Source organism: Giraffa tippelskirchi, chromosome 1 (genome assembly GCF_054371585.1).
Source record: "Giraffa tippelskirchi isolate mGirTip1 chromosome 1, T2T-mGirTip1v1.2.pri, whole genome shotgun sequence".
In the NCBI taxonomy this organism is placed as follows: Eukaryota; Metazoa; Chordata; class Mammalia; order Artiodactyla; family Giraffidae; genus Giraffa; species Giraffa tippelskirchi.
Window position 1 is genome coordinate 68,113,200 of NC_137275.1, and position 19,464 is coordinate 68,132,663.

A 19,464-nucleotide genomic window follows, 5' to 3' on the forward strand; every position below is an offset into this window, starting at 1 on the left:
TGTCGATGTTCACCCTTGCCATCTCCTGTTTGACCACTTCCAATTTGCCTTGATTCATGTAACACGATAGCATGTCCCTTTTACACATTGGAAGGCACAGAAAATGACATTGTATATTTCACAGGAATCAGTTGATTCACAAAGGTACATTTCATGTTCAGTTCAGTTCAATTCAGTCGCTCAGTCGTGTCCGACTCTTTGTGACCCCATGGACTGCAGCACACCAGGCCTCCCTGTCCATCACCAACTCCCAAACTCATGTCCATTGAGTCAGTGATGCCATCCAACCATCTCATCCTCTGTCGTCCTCGTCTCCTCCTGCCTTCAATCTTTCCCAGCATCAGGGTCTTTTCCAGTGGGTCAGCTCTTTGCATAAGGTGGCCAAAGTATTGGAGTTTCAGCTTCAACATCAGTCCTTCCAATGAACACCCAGGACTGATTTCCTTTAGGATGGACTGGTTGAATCTCCTTGGAGTCCAAGGGACTCTCAAGAGTCTTCTCCAACACCACAGTTCAAAAGCATCAGTTCTTCATCACTCAGCTTTCTGTATAGTCCAACTCTCACATCCATATGACTACTGGAAATACAATAGCCTTGACTAGATGGACCTTTGTTGGCAAAGTAATGTCTCTGCTTTTTAATATGCTGTGTAGGTTGGCCATAAATTTCCTTCCAAGGAGGAAGCGTCTTTTAATTTTATGGCTGCGTTCACTATCTGCAGTGATTTTGGAACCCCTCAAAATAAAGTCTACCACTGTTTCCACTGTTTTCCCATGCCATTAAGTGACGGGACTGGAAGCCATGATCTTAGTTTTCTGAATGTTGAGCTTTAAGCCAACTTTTTCACTCTCCTCTTTCACTTTCATCAAGAGACTCTTTAGTTCTTCTTCACTTTCTGCCATAAGGATAGGGTCATCTGCATATCTGAGGGTATTGATATTTCTCCCAGCAATCTTGATTTCAGCTTGTGCTTCCTCCAGCCCAGCGTTTCTCATGATGTACTCTGCATATAAGTTGAATAAGCAGGATGACAATATACAACCTTGACATATTCCTTTCCCTATATGGAACCAGTCTGTTGTTCCATGTCCAGTTCTAACTGTTTCTTCCTGACCTGCATACAGATTTCTCAAGAGGCAGGTCAGGTGGTCTGGTATCCCCATATCTTTCAGAATTTTCCACAGTTTGTTGTGATCCACACAGTCAAAGACTTTGGCATAGTCAATAAAGCAGAAATAGGTGTTGGATTTCACATGTAATAAGTACCAAGCATGACCATCCCCTCAAGAGAACAAAGAACATAATACTTGCCCTCAAAGAGCTCCCAATACAGTGGGACGTTATACAAGTAAATCAGTGTTATCATAGTGTGCTAGAGTGATATATAAAGTATTATTCAAGCATGTGAAAGTATATTGAATTCTGAAAAATAATTGCTAATACCACACAGAGCTTCTTGTATTCTACCCTTCCAAGACCTTACATGAACTAACTGCTTGACTTTTACAATTCTGATAAGTAAGTACTTTCATCTCCCTAATTTTGCAAACACAGACACCAGGCATAGATATCTTGAATACCTTGCCCAAGCTCAACTACCCACCTACAAATAGCTCTTGAAAGACAAGCTTTGATAATAGGCAAACTCCATTTTAAAATGTCAGAAAGAGAAATAACTTCTAATGTATTTCTGATCAGTCTTAACCTCTGGGCAAAATCATCAAAGAAAACCAAATTTCTGTGGAAGATTTCAGTACCATTCAGTGTGTCTTTCAATGATAGGCTCAGCTCACAATTTTATGAGTCAGTTGGGACAAATGTTGTTTAGACCTAAATCTCTGGCCAGGGCCATCATGATGCAGCCATACATGAACAGTAGGCTGCCTTATGCTTATAAACTAATGATAAATATTTTCAAGTCCTGAGATCCTTCCTTCACTATCGCCTAAACTACAATTCTCTAATAATATTAACAGTAACTTTCCACAAGTCAAATTCTTGGACCTCTTCCATCTTCGTCCATTTCTTCCATTCCTTTCCTCTTGTCATGACTCTGGTCCCATTTCTCCTCTTACTACTCCAACCTCATCAGAAAACCTGAAACTCTTGTTTCTGTCTGGGGGCTCCCATTTCCATTTCTCATATAACCTGCTCAGTTAGGTTTTCATGGATAATATTGGCAATCTGAATTGTTTTCTTCTTAAGCATATTTTGCTCATTAATCTAGATGAAATTCAATACCTTCTTCACAGAGTCTGATTCAGCAGTTCTATGTGGCGAAGTATTGACTCTCTGCACATTGTGCTGCACTGTACTTAGTTGCTCAGTCATGTCTGGCTCTTTGTAGCCCCATGGACTATAGCCCACCAGGCTCCTCTGGCCATGGGGATGCTCCAGGCAAGAATATTGGAGTGGGTTGCCATTTCCTTCTCCAGGGGATCTTCCCAACCCAGGGATAGAACCCAAGTCTCCCACATTTCAGGTGGATTCTTTACCACCTGAGCCACCAGGGAAGCCAAAGAATACTGGAGTGGTAGCCTATTTCTTCTGCAGGGGATCTTCCTGATCCAGGAATTGAACCAGTGTCTCCTGCATTGCAAGTAGATTCTTTACCAGCTGAGATACAAGGGAAGCCCCTCTGCACATTACCTAGTCATAAAAATATATGGGTGTAATTTGAAACATTAAGAAGCAAAGCACATTTTCCTTACATTTTTCATGACGTTATATGTTGATCTACATAGACCTGTATTTTAATATGGCAGACCTGAGTTGGATATTACAAATTCAAGAGATATGTAGTGAATGTGTGAGAAGAATAGAGGCATATTCAGACAATAGGCACTGGACCAAATGTGAAAAATTTCAAGGAGTATTACTTAGTGGAGGATACAAATAGTTAATTTGACCACAAGTAATATGCACTGAAATACAAAGCTCTGAAAGTCCCAAAGGGACTAATTCAACAGGTCTTAGTAGGTCAATGAATGATTCTGAGAGAAAAAAACAATCTCTTACCTGAGGCCTAACTGAAATGTGTGCGTGTGTATGCATTTGTGTGTGGATGTACACGTGGATGTATAAAGGCAGTGAGGTAAGAAAATCTAGCATACATTTGGGGAGATCATCAAGTACTTCTATCTGCAACATTACTTATAGAAGAGGTCATGGTAAGAAAGGATACAGGCTCAAATGAAGGCACTAGGTTAAGAAATTTGGAGTAGGGATATATTTAGGTGGTGGAAACAGTAAGAATTGATTAGATGTGAGAGAATGGTTAACAGTAACCTCTAGATAGGTTACTGAGTATAATCATTCTTTCCAGTGGCAAATGGACACAAGGAGGACCAAGTTTTGAGGGGATCCAATAACATAATAAGTTCAACCTTGGAGATAATGTATTTGAAATAATATGGTAATTAACAGAATGGTCTCTGGAACCAGACTGTCTGGGTTTGGATCTTGGCTCCATTGTTTACTAGCTGTGTGAACTTGGGCAGATTACTTCCCTATACCTTGATTTCTTCATCTTTAGAATGTTATTAGTTAATTGTGATGGTTAATTTAACGTGTCAACTTAACTGAGCCACAGTGTCCAGGTACTTAATCAAGCATTACTCTGGACTTTTCTGTGACAATATTTTGGATGAGATTAACATTTAAATTGGTGGACTTTGAGTAAAGCAGATCGTACTCCATAGTGTTGTTCAGCCTCATCCAACCAATTGAAATCTTCAATGAAACAAATGCCAACCTTCCCAGAACAAGAGGAAATTCTGCAGCAGACTGCCTTTAGATTTGAACTGCACCTCCAGCTATTCTTTGAGTCTCTAATTATTGGCCCACTCTGCAAATTTTAAACTTGCTAGTCTCCATGGTCATATGGGCATATATATATATATATATGTATATATATATATATATCTCAATCCATCCAGTTACTAGAAAAATTAAATAAGATAAAATATATAAATGTTTTAGAATAGTACATGGTACTTCGTGAACACTAAAATACTAGGTATTTGGGGGTGTCTGTGGACCATCGATTCCAACAAGTTTTGCATGCACTAGTGTGTATTTGTAGTTCATTCATGTTGTGTAGGGTGAGATAAAGATTTGGTGTTACTGCTGCTGCTACTGCTAAGTCGCTTCAGTCGTGTCTGACTCTGTGCGACCCCATAGATGGCAGCCCACCAGGCTCCCCCATCCCTGGGATTCTCCAGACAAGAACACTAAAGTGGGTTGCCATTTCCTTCTCCAATGCATGAAAGGAAAAGCGAAAGTGAAGTCACTCAGTCGTATCTGACTCTTAGCGACCCCATGGACTGCAGCCTGCCAGGCTCCTCCGTCCATGGGATTTTCCAGGCTATAGTACTAGAGTGGGTTGCCACTGCCTTCTCCTTGGTGTTACTAGCATATACATGATAAATGATGCAATTAGAGTAAATTAGATTATCCAGAGAGAGAAGATGCTACATAAGAAAAGCTCAAAGCACAATCTTTAGAAAGTTAATATTTAAGAGGTAGACAAAGAAAACTTTAAAGGAGAAGCCAGGAAAGAGAAAAACCAGGAGGTTTTCACTAAAGAATGGCAAAATAAACTAACTTTTGGCAAAATTAAAGTCAGAAAAGGACATTAATTTAGGAAGTATTACTAGAGTGGACATATGTCTGAGTTTACTTTGACCTCTCCGGGTTTGTACGTGTTGGGCTCGCAAGTTAGGAAATATCTGATGGTCAACTAAGATATACCAAGACAGTCAGCATGTGATTTGAAATGGTTCAGTCAAGTTAAAAGAATGGAGTTTTTCTCACATTCTTCCACTCTTTGCAAACAAGGAAGAATGTGATGAAGAATGATACTGACGACCATTTTGGTTTCACAGAACATAGAACCTGATTTCTAGATTTCGGGGATGAAGTAACAAATTAAAATAAAATTGGATTTTTTTTTAATTTTTTGGCTACACCATGAGGCGTGTGGGATCTTTACTCCCTGACCAGAGATTGAATGCACGTTCTCTGCATAGAAAAATTGGAGTCTTAATCTCTGGACTGCCTGGAAAATATCAACAAATTTCTTTATTCTTTGAGGCATTTTGATTGGGAGTATTCTGTAACTTGAAATCCAAACTACCCTAACTGATGTAGTGAGACAAGGGCAACTGTAAATGAAGGAACTACAAAGTAGCAATATTCTAACTATAAGACAGTTTAAAAATTAGGGAGAGAACAAGATGGTGGAGGAGTAGATGAAGGTGGAGTACCTCTCTCTCCATGGATACATCAGGAATAAACCTTCAGGCACAGAAGTGCATGCAGAACACCAGCTGAGAGCGGACAGGAGTACCTGACCAGGAGAAAAGAATATATAGAACTACGCAAAACTCGGTAAGATGAAGGAAGCTGGGGGAAAAACAGGAGTGTTAGTAGGACTAGACATGCCTTCGGTGGGTGGGGGAACTGAAGCAGGGGTCCAGTCCCCACATCAGGGCAATTGTCTGAGTCAGAGGAGAAACATTTAAGATTGAGAGTGAAACAGCTGATCTGTGGCAGCCTAAATGAAATGAGAATCAGACAGTCCTTGCCGCAGCCATACATTACCCCACACAGGGATGCAGGTCCCTTGGAAGGTGCAGCAGTTGGGAGCTGGAGTTTAGTGGTTGTGAAACAATCCCAGGGTGAGGGCTGCTGTTAACTTCAGAGAGACTGATCAGGGGGTTGTAGGGGAGGAGACTGGGGTGGGAAATGCCTGTGGAAGAAAGCTGGACAGTCATGGAAGCAAGGTGATGCTGGTGGTCACACGTAGGGGGTGGAGCCATCACCATAGCCTCTCTCCCCACATGCCAACATCGGCAGCTGAATAATAGAGAGGCTGGGCTCATCAAATGCCTGACACACTGAGCTACAGAGCAGGGCCCCACCCAGGGTGCTCCTTTAAGTGACTGATGCACCCATCTACAGAGTAGGACCCCAGTCAAGGTGGACCCTCTATGTGCCTGATGTGCCCAAACAGCAGAGAAGGACCCCAGGCAAGGGAGCCCTCTAACTGCCTGAATGGGTGGAGCTTCGGAGAAAGACTGGCCAAAGAGGCCTTCTGATTGCCAGTTTGAAAAAAGACTCTGATAGGGCCATAACTCCTGGGGTGGAGGCAGTCTGTGTCCCTGCACACTTGCACTGGCACTGCCAGGGTCCCCGCAAGCCAAGCAGCTGCACCACCTTCATGCTCAACTCTCACTGGGGCAGAGCTGCCACAGGCAAAAAAATTCTTGCATATATGTGCACAGGGTTTTTTCGGTCATGTCCAACTCTTTGTGACCCTGTAGATTGTGGCCTGCCAGGCTTCTGTATCAGGGAGGGGGGTTCTCCAGGCAAGAATACTGGAGTGTATTGGCCAATACTGGTTGCCATATCCTTCTAGAGCACTATATTCCTGCTACCGTAGCCGCCAACCCCTCTGAGTACCTGGTGTTCCCAGAACCCCTGAGATGCAAGCAGCTGCACTACCTCCACACCTGACCTCACAGGGGCAAACCCAAGTCCTCCAGGGCAGCCTCAGGAGCAAACCCCAGTGGATGATCCACATGCAGAAGTCATTGAAACCTAGGGGCAGTGTGGCTAAGGAAGAAGACCCAAAACCTTCCCACCAGCTGTACAAGCTGCAGATTAAATCTACACTATTAACTAGGCAGACTCTGTGTCTATGGAATATATGAAAGTTCATTGAGAGCTCCCACAAAAGAAAATGCACTAGTTCTGATAGCTGTGGACATTGGAGGCAAGAACACACAGGAGTAGGACCAGATTAGAATCTGAGCTGCCCCCACAGCAGATCCAGAGATCAGGACAGTGTTGGAGGGCATCCAAGGGAGGTGAGGTGGACTGTGACTTCCAGCAAGGGAAAGGACTCTGACACGACTGACTCAAGAAAAACATTTATTATTCTTATTTTTGGACTTGTTCTGTAGATTCTTTTGGATTTTTTTTCTTTTCTTTTATTTTTTTTCCTCTTTTTTCCGCCTCTGTTGTAGTTGTCAATTTTATTGACACTACGAAATCTAATTAAGCTTTTGAAGTTTTTTTTTTTCCTCAGTCACATTTTTTATTGTTGTTATAAACCTCTTCCCCTACATTGAGCTTTTGTGGTTCTATGGGGTTTTCCTTTTTTTTTTCTTTATTCTTCTTCCTTTTTTTTTCTCTCTCTTTTTTATAATTTTAATTTTTAATTTCTGAAACCTATTATATTTTTTCTACATTTATACCTTTATTTGCCTTTCCTATTGTTCTTTTCCCCTAGCAGTTAATCTTTCAGGTATATAAGTCTTCATTTACCTCTATTTAACTTTGTATATCTGTTCTTTCATTCCTTTCCTCTCAACATTTTGTTAGTTTTATTTTCATTGCTTTATTCCCCAATTGGCACCTTGCTTTAGTTTCGTTTTCCAGTTTGTGCTTTAGTTAGTTTTATTCTGGTAGATCTAATTTTTGGTTTCCTTTGTTCACTGGGTCAATCTATTGTACTTTGTTTTTGTTGGACTGTTTTGATTTTGCTTATGGTTGTATATGTATATATGTATATACAGTCACACTTTTTACTGTTGTTATAAACCTCTGCCTCTAAATTGGACTTTTGCAGTTTTGTGGAGTTTTCCTTTTTTTCTTTTTTCTTTCTTCTTCCGTTTTTTTCCCTCTCTTTTTTATGCTTTTAATTTTTTTAAACCTATTATTTTTTTTCTACCTTTATGCCTTTGTTTGCCTTTCCAACTGTTCTTTTCTCCTTTCAGTTAATCTTTACTGTGCATAAATCTTCTTCATCTACCTCTGTTTAACTTTGCATATCTATTCTTTCTTTCTTCCCTTTCCTCTCAACATATTTGTTAGTTTTGTTTTCACTACTTTATTCCCCACTTGGCACCTTGCTTTAGTTTTGTTTTCCAGTTTGTGTTTTAGTTATTTTGTTCTTAACTGGTAAATATATTTTTTTTTATTTTCTTTGTTCACTGGGTCAATCTACTTTACTTTATTTCTGTTGGACTGTTTTCACTTTGCTTATGAGTGTATATGTATATGTGTATATTCCATCACTTTAATTGTGACTTGCCTGATTTTGTAACTGCCACTCGTCTGGGTTCATCTTTTGTTTCCATTTTTGGATATTTGTTTTAATCTCACTTAATGCCATAACAAAACACTTGTGGAATCTTCATTCCTCACCAGAGATCAAGCCCTGAGCCTTTGGAGAGGGAGCACTGACACCAAGACCCTAGACTACCAGAGAACTAACCCTAGGGAGTATTAAATAGTGAGAACTCACACAAAGGAAACCACTTGGATACAAGACCCGGCATCACCTAACCACCAGTAGCATGCTGTGCAGGACACTTCATTTAAACAACAAAACAAAGCAAAAATACAAACCCAATCATCAGCAGACAGGATTACCACCTCACTCAGCCTTGCCCAACAGAGGAAAAGCAAACAAACAAAAACCAGCACAGATCTCACCCTATACAAAGCTTACACAAACCATTAGACCAACCTTAGGAGGGAAGAAACAAAAAGGAAGAAAGAATTCAACTTTGAAGCCTGGGAAAAGGAGACCTCAAACAAAATAAGTTCAAAAAAAAAAAAAAAAAAGAAAAAGAAAAGGCAGAGAAATACTATTCAAATGAAGGAACAAACTAGAAACACAGAGGTCCAAATAAATGAAGAGGAAATGGGCAAACTACCTGAAAAAGAATCCAGAATAACGATAGTAAAGATGATCAAAAACCTTGAAAATGAAATACAAGAATCAATTAGCAAAGACCGAGAAGAATTAAAGAATAAACATAAAGAGACAAATAACACAATTACTGAAATTAAAAATACTCTAGAAGGAATCAACAGCAGAATATCTGAAGCAGAAGAATGAATCAGTGAGCTGGAAGATAAAATGGTGGAAGTAACTTCTAAACAGCAGAATAAAGTAAAAAGGATGAAAACAACTGACGATAGTCTCAGAGACCTCTGGAACAATATCAAAAGCACCAACATTCGAATTAAGAGGTCCCAGAAGGAAAAGAGAAAAAAAAAGGGTATGAGAAAATTTTTGAAGAGATTATAGTTGAAAATTTCCCCAACATGGAAAAGGAGATAGTTAATCAAGTTCAAGAGGCACAAAGAATCCCACACAGGATAAACCCAAGGAGAAACATGCAAAGACACACAGTAATCAAACTAACAAAGAATAAACACAAAGAAACAATATCAAAAGCAGCAAGGGAGAAGCAACATACAAGGGAAACCCCATACGCTTAACAGCTGATCTTTCAGCAGAAACTCTGCAGGCCAGAAGGGAATGGCTGCTGCTGCTGCTGCTACTAAGTCACTTCAGTCGTGTCTGACTCTGTGCGACCCCATAGACGGCAGCCCACCAGGCTCCGCTGTCCCTGGGATTCTCCAAGCAAGAATACTGGAGTGGGTTGCCATTTCCTTCTCCAGTGCTTGAAAGGGAAAAGTGAAAGTGAAGTTGTTCAGTCGTGTCCGACTCTTAGCGACCCCATGGACTGCAGCCTACCAGGCTCTTCCGTCAGTGGGATTTTCCAGGCAAGGGAATGGCAGGATATATTTAATGTACTGAAAAGGAAAAATCCACAACCAAAATTTTTGTACCTGGCAAGGATCTCATTCAAAAAATTGATGGAGAAATAAAAAGCTTTTCAGACAAGCAAAACTTAAGAGAATTCAGTACCACCAAACCAGCTTTACAACAAATGTTAAAGGAACGTATATAGTCAAAAAAATAAAAAAGAGAAAGGATCTGCAAAATCAACCACAAACAATTAGAAAATGGAAATAGGAACATATATATCAATAATTACTTTAAATGTAAATGGATTAAATGCTCCCACCAAAAGGCACAGACTGGCTAAATGGATAAATAAACAAGACCCATATATATATGCTGTCTACAAGAAACCCACTTCAGACTTCAAGACACATATAGACTGAAAGTGAGAGGATATAAAAAAATATTCCATGCAAATGGGAAGCAAAAGAAACCTGGAGTAGCAATCTTCATATCAGACAAAATAGACTTTAAAATAAACTAGATTACGAGAGATAAAGAAGGACACTACATAATGATCAAGGGATCAATCCAAGAGGAAGACATAATAACAATTGTAAATATCTATATACCCAACATAGGAGACCTTAATACATAAGACAAACACTAACAGACATAAAAGGAGAAATTGACAGTAAAACAATAACAGTAGGAGACTTTAACACCCCACTCACACCAATGGACAGATCATCAAAACAGAAAATTAATAAGGAAACACAAGTCTTAAATGATACATTAGATGACATGGATCTCATTGATACCTTCAGAACATTCCACACAAATGAAGAAGAATACACCTTCTTTTCAAATGCACATGGAACCTTCTCCATGATAGACCAAATCTATGGTCACAAATCAAACCTCAGTAAATTTAAGAAAGCTGAAATCATATCAAGCACCTTCTATGACCATGACATTATGAGACTAGGTATCAATTACAAGAAAAAAACTGTAAGAAACACAAACATTTGGAGATTAAACAACACGTTTCTAAATAACCAACAGGTTACTGAAGAAACCAAAAGGGAAATCAAAAAAATTCTAGAAATAAATGACAATGAAAACATAACTCAAAACCTATGGGATGCAGCAAAAACAGTTCTAAGAGAGAAGTTTATAGTTTATAGAAGTTCTTGCTACCTCAAGAAATAAGAAAACCATCAAATAAAAAGCCTATCATTACACCTAAAACAATTGGAAAAAGAAGAACAAAAATACCCCAAAATTCATAGAAGGAAAGAAATCATAAAGATATGAGCAGAAATAAATGAAAAAGAAATGAAATAATCAATAGTAAAGATTAATAAACTAAAAACTGGTTCTTTGAGAAGATAAAATTGACAGTCCATTAGCCAGACTCATCAAGAAAAAGAGAGAAGAATCAAATAAAAGAAAAAATAGAAATGAAAAAGGGGAGGTTACAAGAGACAATGCAGAAATACAAAGGATTATGAGACTATTATGAACAACTTTATAGTAATAAAATGGATAACCTGGAGAAATGGACAGATTCTTAGAAAAGTTCAATCTCCCAAGACTGAACCAAGAAGAAATAGAAATTACAAGCAACCCAATCACAAGCACTGAAATTGAAGCTGTGATAAAAAATGTCACAAAAAACAAAAGGCTAGGACCAGATGGCTTCACTGGAGAATTCTATCAAACATTTAGAGAAGAGCTAATGCCTATCCTTCTAAAACTCTTTCAAAAAAGTGCAGAGGAAGGAACACTTCCAAACACATTCTACAAAGCCACCATCACCCTGATACCAAAATCACACAAAGACACTGCAAAAAAAAGAAAACCGCAGGCCAATATCACTGATGAACATAGATGCAAAAATCCTCAACAAAATTTTAGCCTACAGAATTCAGCAACACATCAAAAAGTTCATACACCATAATCAAATTGGGTATGTTCCAGGGATGCAAGGATTCTTCAATGTACACAAATCAGTCAATGTGATATACCATATTAACAAACTGAAAGATTAAAGCCATATAGTAATTTCAATAAATGCAGAAAAAGCCTTTGATAAAATTCAGCACTCATTCATGATGAAAACTTTTCAAAAAATGGGCACAGAGGGAAACTACCGCAACATAGTAAAGGCCATATATGATAAGCCTATGGCAAACATTATTCTCAACGGTGAAAAATTGAAAGTATTCCCCCTAAGATTAGGAACAAGACAAATGTGTCCACTTTCACCACTATTATTCAATATAGTTCTGGAAATCCTAGCTACAGCAATCAGAGAAGAAAAAGACACAAAAGGAATCCAGATCAGAAAAGAAGAAGTAAATCTCTCAGTGTTTGCAGATGACATGATACTGTACATAGAAAACCCTAAGGATAGTATCAGAAAATTACTATAGCTAATAAGTGAATTTAGCAAAGTTGCAGGATACAAAATCAATACACAGAGATCACTTGCATTTCTACGTACTAACAATGAAAAATCAGAAAGAGAAATTAAAGAATCAATCCCATTTACTTTTGCAACAAAAAGAATTAAATATCTAGGAATAAACTTACCTAAGGAGACAGAAGAACTGTACACAGAAAATTATAAGACACTGATGAAAGAAATCAAAGATGGCATAAACAGATGGAGAGATATTCCATGTTCCTGGGTAGGTAGGAAGAATCAATATTGTGAAAATGACTATACTACCAAATGCAATCTACAGATTCAATGTGATCCCTATCAAACCATCAATGGCATTGTTCACAGAACTAGAACAAAAAATTTCACAATTCAAATGGGAACACAAAAGACCCCAAATAGCCAAAACAGTCTTGAGAAAGAATGATGGAGCTGGAGGAATCAATCTTCCTGACTTCAGATTATACTCTAAAGGTACAGTCATCAAGACAGTATGGTACTGGCACAAAAACAGAAATATAGACCAATGGAACAAGATAGAAAGCCCAGAAATAAATCCATGCACATATGGGTACCTTATTTTTGACAAAGGAGGCAAGAATATACAATTGAGCAAAGACAGCCTCTTCAATAAATGGCGCTGGGAAATCTGGACGACACATGCAAAAGAATGAAATTAGAACACTTCCCAACACCATACACAAAGATAAACTCAAAATGGATTAAAGGTTTAAATGTAAGACCAGAAACAATAAAACTCTTAGAGGAAAACATAGAACACTTGATGATGTAAATCAAAGCAAGATGCTCTATGACCCACCTCCTAGGGTAATGGAATAAAAACAAAAGCAAACAAGTGGGAACTGGTTAAACTTAAAAGCTTTTGCACAGCAAAGGAAACTATAAGCAAGGGAAAAAGACAACCCTCAGAATGGGAGGAAATAATAGCAAATGAAACTACTGACAAAGGATTAATTTCCAAAATAAATAAAGAACTCATACAACTCAATGCCAGAAAAACAAACAACCCAATCAAAATGTGGGAAAAAGACCTAAATAGACGTTTCTCCAAAGAAGACATACAGATGGCTAACAAACAGATAAAAATATGCTCAACATCACTCATTATTAGAGAAATGCAAATCAAAACTACAATTAGATATCACTTCAAACCGGTCAGAGTGACCATCGTCAAAAAGTCTGCAAACAATAAATGCCGGAGAGGATGTGGAGAAAAGGTAACACTCTTGCACTGTTGGAGGGAATGTAAATTGATGCAGCCACTATGGAAGAAGGTATGGAGATTCCTTAAAACACTAGGAATAGAACCACCATATGACTCAGCAATTCCACTCCTAGGCACATACCCAGAGGAAACCAAAATTGAAAAATATACATGTATCCCATTATTCATTGCAGCACTATTTACAATAGGTAGAACATGGAAGCAATCTAGATATCCATCAACAGATGATTGGATAAAGAAGTTGTGGTACATATACACAATAGAATATTACTCAGCCACAAAAAGGAATGCATTGAGTCAGTTCTGATGAGGTGAATGAACCTAGAACCTATTATATAGAGTGAAGTGAGTCAGAAAGAAAGATAAATACCGGATTCTAACGCACATATATGGAAATAGAAAAATGGTACTGAAGAATTTATGTACAGGGCAGCAATGGAGAAGCAGACATAGAGAATAGACTTATGGACATGGGGAGAGGGAAGCAGAGGATGAGATGTTTGGAAAGAGTAACACGAAAACTTACATTCAGTTCAGTTCAGTTCAGTCGCTCAGTCATGTCCAACTCTGCGACCCCATGAATCGCAGCATGCCAGGCCTCCCTGTCCATCACCAACTCCCGGAGTTTACCCAAACCCATGTCCATCAAGTCGGTGATGCCATCCAACCATCTCATTCTCTGTCATCCCCTTCTCCTCCTGCCCCCAATCCTTCCCAGCATTAGGGTCTTTTCCAATGAGTTACATTACCGTACGTAAAATAGATAGCCAATGGGAATTTGCTGTATGGCTCAGGAAACACAAACAGGGGCTCTGTATCCATCTAGAGGGGAGGGATGAGGTGAGAGATGGAAGAGAGGTTCGAAAGGGAGGGGATTTATGTGTACTTATGGCTGATTCATGTTGAGGTTTGACAGAAAACAACAAAAGTCTGTAAAGCAATTATCCTTCAATAAAAAAAAATAAATTAAAAAATATTATCCCCTTCACCAGTGCCTTCTAAGGAGGGAGGATCCCTTTCACATAGCTACTGGATTGCACATTGCTGAACATTGGAATGGGTGTAAGTAAGCAAATTTGGAGAAATCAAGTAGGATGAGTGCAAATGCTCTAATAATGTGAGGAGTCATGGGAAGAGTGGGATTCAAGGGAAAGTAAGTGGAGCCAAGGAATTTGGGTGCTTCATAGAAGGGGGCAACCAAAGGAATTCTGGAGAGGCAGAGTAAAAGTATAGACTATCTGTATCTGGATTATGTAACAAAACTGGCAAATCTTTAAAATCCCTGATTGATACACTGTATTGAATGCATGTCCTCTGCATAGGAAAGGTGGAGTCATCGTAATTACCTCCAATTAACGACTCCCTTCTTGTATACCCTTCTCCTCTGGGATTCAATGACCCCATAGCCACTCTAGTGATTTTTTTTTTTCCACTCACACTTTACAACTCTCTTTTTTAGTCTTCTTTGCTGGCTCCTCTAAATGATGGGGGACCTGGGACTTCCCTGGTGGCTCAGTGGTAAAGAATCTACCTGCAATTTACAAGATATGTGCAGGAGACATGGGTTCTATCCAAGGGCTCAGAAAATCCCCAGGAGAAAGAAATGGCAACCCACTCCAGTATTCTTGCCTGGGAAATCCCACTGACAGAGGTGCCTAGTGGGCTACACTCCATGGGGTCGCAAAGAGTTGGACACGATGTAACAACAGCATGAGGAATCGAGCATTGCTTACAGTAGGAAGAAAAGTCAATGATGTCCCTGATAAAATGGCAACAGATTAAGAGGAACCGAGGAAAAAATGGGAGTTGAGAATGTCCAGAGAGTTCACAGAAACAACTCTTAAGGAGCTCTGGGATGAAAGGAAGCATAGAATTGAAAGGCAGCCAGAAGATCTGGAGACAAAGAAAACAAAAAAATGGTTTTGCTTTCATTTTAATAATTCTTTAAATATTAATAATTGATAACTCTTTGCTTTCATTTTAATATTTTTTTAATTTTTGGAATCATTGTAGATTTATTGAAAAATTGCAGAGATTGTTCTTGAAGTTGTTTTTTTTTTTAATTTGGATGCAATAAATCTTAGTTTCAGTATGCAGGATCTTTCAGTGTTGCAACTAAGAACCTGCAAGCCATAACTAAGAGACTGTGTTTTGACATTTTTTTTTTTTTTTTAAAGGAAGGCGATGAAGTGTCACAACAGGGGAAAAAAAAAAGAATCATGACAGCATGAATTCCTTGAGATAGCAATCCATAGGAAAAGATCATGGGAAAGTGTTGGTCTTAAATAGAAGCAAAGACAGAATAAAGGGCAGAGTGGGTACACAAAATGGGAAGTTGATAGACTTGATAGTGGAAGGATGAGGTACTTCTCTTTGGAGTATAAAGCTCTGTCATTGGCCAATAGTGAAGAGTCAAAGATGTGAAAACAGCTTCCTAGAAATGAGAGAGAGTTTTCTAGTGAAGCACATCCAGTGTTAAAAAGCCACCTAAGATTTATTTCCATGTGTTTGAAGAGTGACCAAACAGTCAAATGTGTGATTTTTTTTTTAATGATAGTATTTGTATGTTCGAGTTCAGGGACAGAGTTAGTAGAGGGTTAAGTTGAACCAACATAAATAAGAACTGAGGCTTTGAGAGGCCTGCATAGACACACAAACTGATCTCCTGAAGTCTCATATATAATACCTTCCTTTTGACTTCTAACCAATAAAACATAGAAATGGTGAAGGGATTTTGCAGGTGTTTAATTAAGATCCCTAACCAAAGAGAGATTATCCTAGACAAGCCTCACATAGTCAAGTAAGGCCTTTAAAAGTATAGCCAGGTCTTCCCTGAAGATAGAAACTTTAGACAGCAGAAACTCTCTTTTGTTGACTTTGAAGAATGAAGTTCCATAAGCCTACAGCCATGAGAAAAAGAAATTCTGTCAGAAACCTGAGGGAGCCTGAAAGTGGGTCCTTCCACAGTTGAGCCTCCAGAGAAGAACACAGTCCAGATGACAACTTGATTTCAGTGTAAGGATACTGTGAGCATTGAATTCAGCCAATGCCCAGTCTTTACTTTTTATTTATTTATATATTTATTATTGAATATAATTAATGCACATTATACAAGTTTCATGTGTACAACACTGATTCACAATTTTACAGGTTATACTCCATTTGTGGTGGTGATTTACTCGCTAAGTCATATCTGACTCTTGCAACCTCATGGACTGTAGCCATCCAGGCTCCTCTGTCTGTGGGATTTTCCAGGCAAGACTATTGGAGTAGGTTGCCATTTCCTTCTCCAGGGGATCTTCCTGACCCAGGGATTGAACTCAGGCCTCCTGCATTGCAGGCAGATTCTTTACCAACTGAGCTACCAGGGAAGCCCCATTTATAGTTATAAAATATTGACTATATTCCTTGTCCTATACAGTACAATATATCTGTGTAACTTGCCTATTTGATACACAGAAGTTTGTACCTCATAATCCCTAACCCCTATCTTGCCCCTTCTTCATTTCTTTTCACCATTGGTAATTGGAATTGGAATTGTTAGTCACTCAGTTGTGTCTGACTCTTTGTGACCTCATAGACTGTTAGCCCACCAGGCTCCTCTGTCCATGGAATTCTCCAGGCAAGAATACTGGAGTGGATAGCTGTTCCCTTCTCCGGGGGATCTTCCTGACCCAGGTATAGAACCTGGGTCTCCTGAATTGCAGGCGGACTCTTTACCATCTGAGCCACAAGAGAACCAGTAGTTTTTTCTCATAATCTGCGAGTATATTTCTGTTGCTATATCTACCAGTTTGGTAAATTTTTATATTTCACATATTAGAGATGTCATACAGTATTTGTCTTTGTCTGACTTATCTCACTTAGCATAATGCCCTCCATGTTGTTGTAAATGGCAAAATTTCATATTTTTATGGATGTTGTGTTGGTTTTTTTTTAACATTTTATTGGAGTATAGTTGATATACAATGTTTCATTAGTTTCAGGTATACAGCATAGAGATTAAGTTTTATATATACACATATATTATACATATTTATATATATTTATATATTCATTTTATTTCGGCTTCCTTTCCCATATAGGTTATTACAAAATATAGAGTTCCCTATGAACAAGGATGTTAAGGGTATTTTTTGCAAATAATTATCATTCCAATCTATGGAAATGAGGGTAAATTAGGATGTAAGAATGGACAAGATAAATCTCATAGTCAATGGATTAGAAAGCTCACTGATATTGGATAATTGTTGGAGTGGAAGTTGAAGAGAAAATTAATGAAAAGGAAAATAGTATTGGTTGTAGAAAGAAAGGGTGACAAAAGAAAATACACAAACACAGAGGCAGTTATTAATTTAAATACTGGGGAGTTCTGCTTTCTTTCCTGTTGTCCCAAGACATTTTGAAGCAACTGTTTTAGGGAGGTATATGTATCAGTACTTTGTGGGCATGTTCCTCAGCTAGGCTGACTCAACATTTAAACCAAGCAAAGACTATGATAGGATGAACATGGGAAAGAGAGCCACAGAATTCTATTTGTTTGCAAATCTCAGTCAAGTCCTCCAATCAAGAAGTTTATTCCCAACTTCTTGTGTCTATCTATTAATTTGTTCCAAACCTTGATGACAAATAGACTTGTTATGTTTTGATCCTCTAAAACCCCAACAGCTATAATAGAAGACTTTGGCCCTTGCCCAAGAACAGAGGTGTTGTGATCACTTCTAATATATACCCTGGGGCAGTCTCTGAATCTGATTAGGAAAGTTCACACTGTTGAGGGAAAGGACTGAGAAATGTATTCAGAAAATAAGCAAGTACAAGACAAACAGTAGGTATTTAATATATAAACATTTTCTCCCTCCTTATGAAATGAGAAGCCTTTGGATTGATTGTAGGTGGTAACTTTTCTGTAGCTGAGGATCCTAGGTACTATGAATGCTAAAGACTTCTGAATTATCATGTGAATTTAGCAGCCAAACGTAGATAGAATTGTTACTTCCAGTGATACAATGAGGATAATCATGGAGTCATCTTTCATGGCAGTAGAACTGGGGTTGGAGTCCACATGTCAATATTGAAGAGTCAAATATTTAACTAATAGTACAACAGGAAGTGACTGAAGGAGGCAGAACTGATTGCCTCATGCTAACTAGTTTATATGGGTTGGTCAGGTTGCCTCACACTCAGAAAGAAATTTGTAGAACCTTTTGAAAATTATAGCTTACAGGTAAAAGCTAAGAATCAGCTAGGTAACATATTTCTTGTCTGGAGGTCACCTATATGCATTGGTGCTGGACTCAGCCTGAAATTGCTTGTAATTAAGTCTTTCTACCCCCAAGTTGTGATGTATGAGGTAGTACAACAGCTCCTTAGATAAGTACAGATGAAAATGTAATGACTGGACTCCGTCATCCCTGAGAACAACAACATCCCTGCCCTGCTGCAATTTGGATATATGTTTACAAAACCAAATTGGTTATATATCTGGTTTTATATTTGGTTATATGCTTATTTGCAAACAAATTTCTTTCTTAGCTAAATTAGTTCAAATTGAGCATATTCTAATTTGTAATTGTATGTCCTTTAGTAATATGGAGAAATTCAATTTCTTCTTTTTTTTAGCTTCATTTGGTTTATCATTAGTTTCTAAGTTTTTTAAGGAATATGCATTTATTTGCAGACAGAATACTAAAAAATTTATGGTACAATAAAAATAGAGGAAAATGGGGTTCTGACCCCAGGAAGTTCTAAACCTCAATTTGGTTAGGGAATATCAAATGTAAGAAATGTGTCAGGGATCAAAATGATCTGGTCTGCTGGACCAGATCTGCTGACCTGCTGGAGATTAAGCATAAGTTTTTGTCAGTATTTGTATAGATTGGTCAATCCCTGGATATAAAGACTCAAAATTCAACTTGGATTATCTAAGAATGTATAAAAATTGTATGCCAGATGGTTTTTACAGAAAAGGAATTTGTATAGGATTGTAGGAAAGTTCACAAAAGTGTCTTTAGAATAGGATGAGAGCCAAAAGTACTTCAGGGATCTGGAGAACATTGACTAATAACCACATCATGATGGATGGGATGAATCAGCTCTATTTCTTGGTAATTATTTCACTCTGCCCAAGATTTAATGTCCTGAGAGGAACTTGAATCCCTTGCTCACCCCGGTATTTTGGTTTACCTACCCTTCCTCCAAGACCAAGCACAATGATG

The 19,464-nt window shown here is 38.4% G+C and overlaps 2 long non-coding RNA genes across 2 annotated transcripts in view; one reads left to right on the forward strand and one right to left on the reverse strand.

Annotated features, from left to right (window-relative positions):
• LOC145527916 (uncharacterized) overlaps positions 1-19,464 on the reverse strand; it is a 157,985-nt gene that overhangs the window by 118,396 nt on the left and 20,125 nt on the right. The window lies entirely within an intron of this gene.
• Positions 16,866-19,464, forward strand: part of LOC145527838 (uncharacterized) — a 93,891-nt gene continuing 91,292 nt past the window's right edge. Inside the window, exon 1 of the long non-coding RNA XR_014069932.1 lies at positions 16,866-16,924. This is a non-coding gene — a long non-coding RNA (uncharacterized LOC145527838). The remainder of the gene's footprint in view (positions 16,925-19,464) is intronic.